Here is a 2,831-nt window from a genome sequence, read left to right as displayed (position 1 = left end):
ACCTCGATGTGGGGTTGGGGGGACCAGTAGAGATAAAGCAAAGAACTTACATACTTATATGCATAGCCCATGGATATGGGCAATAGGGCAGTGAAAACACAGGGGGGAGTAGGGCTTGGGAGGAGAGGGGTAAAGTGTGTGTGTGTGTGGGGGGGGGTAAATGGGAGATATCTGTAATATGATCAGCAATAAAAAGTATATTAAAACAAATAAATAAATTGATATAAAAATAATGTTTTTATACTATGAATGATAATGTTTTCTCTAGGGTTTTTGGTAGATTTTTTATCAGATTAAAGAAATCCCTAGTATGAGTAATTTAAGATTTTTCATATCATAAATGTGAGTTTAGTATCATCAAATAAAAGTATTGAGATGATATGACTTTTCTCTTTTAATCGGTTAATGTGATAATTGATATTTATATTTTTTCTATTAACCACCCTTGAGTTCCAGGGCCAAATCAAACTTCTTGGCCATGGTGTATTATCACTGATGGATCTGGAGTGTGATTTTTTTTTTTAGGGTTTTTACATTGAAGTCCTGAGTGTAACTGGAATGCAATATTCATTTCCTGTCCTGTCTTATCTGATTTGGGTCAAGTTGGTACTGTCCTCATAGAATGAGCTAGACATGAAGCATTCTTTTATAATTCTCTGGATTGATTTTATGTGACACTTTACATTCTTTGGTTTCACATCTGTGGGAGTATCCTCTAACATGGTCACCATGGCCCCTGTCTCCTGTTAGTTACACACCTGTGTTATCTCATCTCCTTGGTATGGGCTGGATCACACAACTTGGTTCTAAAAGACAATATATAGCAAAAGATATGGTATGCCTCTTCTGAGATAAGGTTACAAAAAGTCTAATCTTTGGCTTTGACTAAAAAGTTGGTCATTTAATGCATCCTTTGGTTTGATTTATGACCAAAAGGGGGAATTGTGAATTAAAAAAGAGGTTCTATGGGAAGTAACCTCACAAGATGATCTGACCATAAATTCCTAACTGGGCAGGTCACGTTCAGTACTCACGCCGTATAACTTTTTAGTAAGAGGTTTATCTTTTTCCTAAGCAAGCCATGTCCATTATTTAAAATGCCTCAATTTAGACCCCTCCTTCTAATGGATGAACTATCCTTTCAGATCCCCCCTTCTAAGATTTACCCACCTTCAAGAGAGCAAATGATTTTAGCTATCCTATAATCCAATCCATGCCTTGCTTTCTCTCACCTTCATGTAATCATCCTTACATTTCCTCCTTAATTTCAAATGCACAAAAGAAACTGCAAAGCTGTTATTCATTGAAGCACTTGAGATCTTGCTCCCCAGCATAAGTTGTCAGTTTGGCTCAAATAAACTCATAAAAAAATTTTTTTAAAAAACATCTATGGCTTCCATCTTGGGCACCTGCTCTCACTCACTCATTCTGAAAGAAGCCAGTTGCAATGTTTCAACCTGCCTTATGAAGAAACCCAGGTATGAAAGAACTGAGGGAGGCCTATGGTCAAGAGCCAATGATGAACTCAGGCCATGAGTTTGTGAGGAACTAACACCTGTGAATAACCACCTAAATTGATCTGAAAGTAAATCATCCCTCACTCAAGTCTTAGGATGGGAGTGCAGCCCAGCCTGACAGGAGGACTGTAACCTCATGAGAGAGCTTGAGCCAGAAGTTTCTAGCTAAGCCATACCTAGATTCCTAACCAAGAAACTGACAGAATTAATGTTTGTTGTTTTATTTTTTTAAATATGTTTTTATTGATTTCAGACAGAAGAAGGGAGAGGGAAAGAGAGTTAGAATCATCAATGATGAGACAGAATCATTGATCAGCTGCCTCATGCATGCTCCCTACTGGGGATCGGGCCTGCAACCTAGGCATGTACTCTGACTGGGAATCAAACCATGACTTCCTGGTTCATGGGCCGATGTTCAACCACTGAGCCATACCCGTCTGGCTACTTGTTGTTTCAAGTTGTTGCATTTTGGGATAATATGTTAGAGTGCATTAATAACTAATGTACCTAACCTGGCCTTTGGCTACTTGTTTGGTTTCAGCCATTACTGCAGCATACATCCAAACAAGGAAAAGGTAGGGTTCATCTGATAATTGCTGACTACTTAATTCACTCCCCCAAACACCAAGCCTTTATTATTCTTTTTGGAAACAAAACTTCTGTGGAAACTAATATGCTTTATTCTTTCTCTAAAATCAAATGTAACTGCCTTGATTTCATAACTAAGCCTAATATGACCACTCCCTGGCCCTATTCACCTTAGGGACTGGTCCAACAGGTTGGAATATATCCCAAGACTCATAGGCTAGTCATTCCTTAGGACCAAAATATAGCTAGCACCGTGTCCTAAACAATGCAAATGGTCTTGCTCCTCAAGGGGAAACATCCCACAAAAGGAAACATCTAACAGGAAAAGACTTACATACTAAGAGTTGCATTAAAGTGTAAAAAAATGCATTATTTTTTGAAAGCACACCCACATAACCCATGCCTCTCATCTACTCGTGCGTGTACTTATGAGCTCATCACCTTCTTTCAGAACTCTGCTCTAAATGCTTACAGTACAAATATGACTAAGACCCAGATATTATTCAAGTTGATACAGAGAAAATTAACAGATAATTTTAGTATAACAAAGTTAAAGTAATTATACAAGTCTGAGAAACATAATGTCCTCATCAACAGAGAATGGCTTATCTGCTTTCTTGGTCTCCTTAGCAAATGGTCAAAGTTGAATCTCAAATAACATTCAAGGAAGCATTAGGCTCAGATATCAGTATAATAGGACAGATTGTCAGGGACTCAAGGAATGTG

The sequence above is a fragment of the Myotis lucifugus genome, unplaced genomic scaffold, assembly GCF_000147115.1.
Source record: "Myotis lucifugus unplaced genomic scaffold, Myoluc2.0 scaffold_0, whole genome shotgun sequence".
In the NCBI taxonomy this organism is placed as follows: Eukaryota; Metazoa; Chordata; class Mammalia; order Chiroptera; family Vespertilionidae; genus Myotis; species Myotis lucifugus.
Note: the sequence above shows the minus strand (reverse complement) of the source record.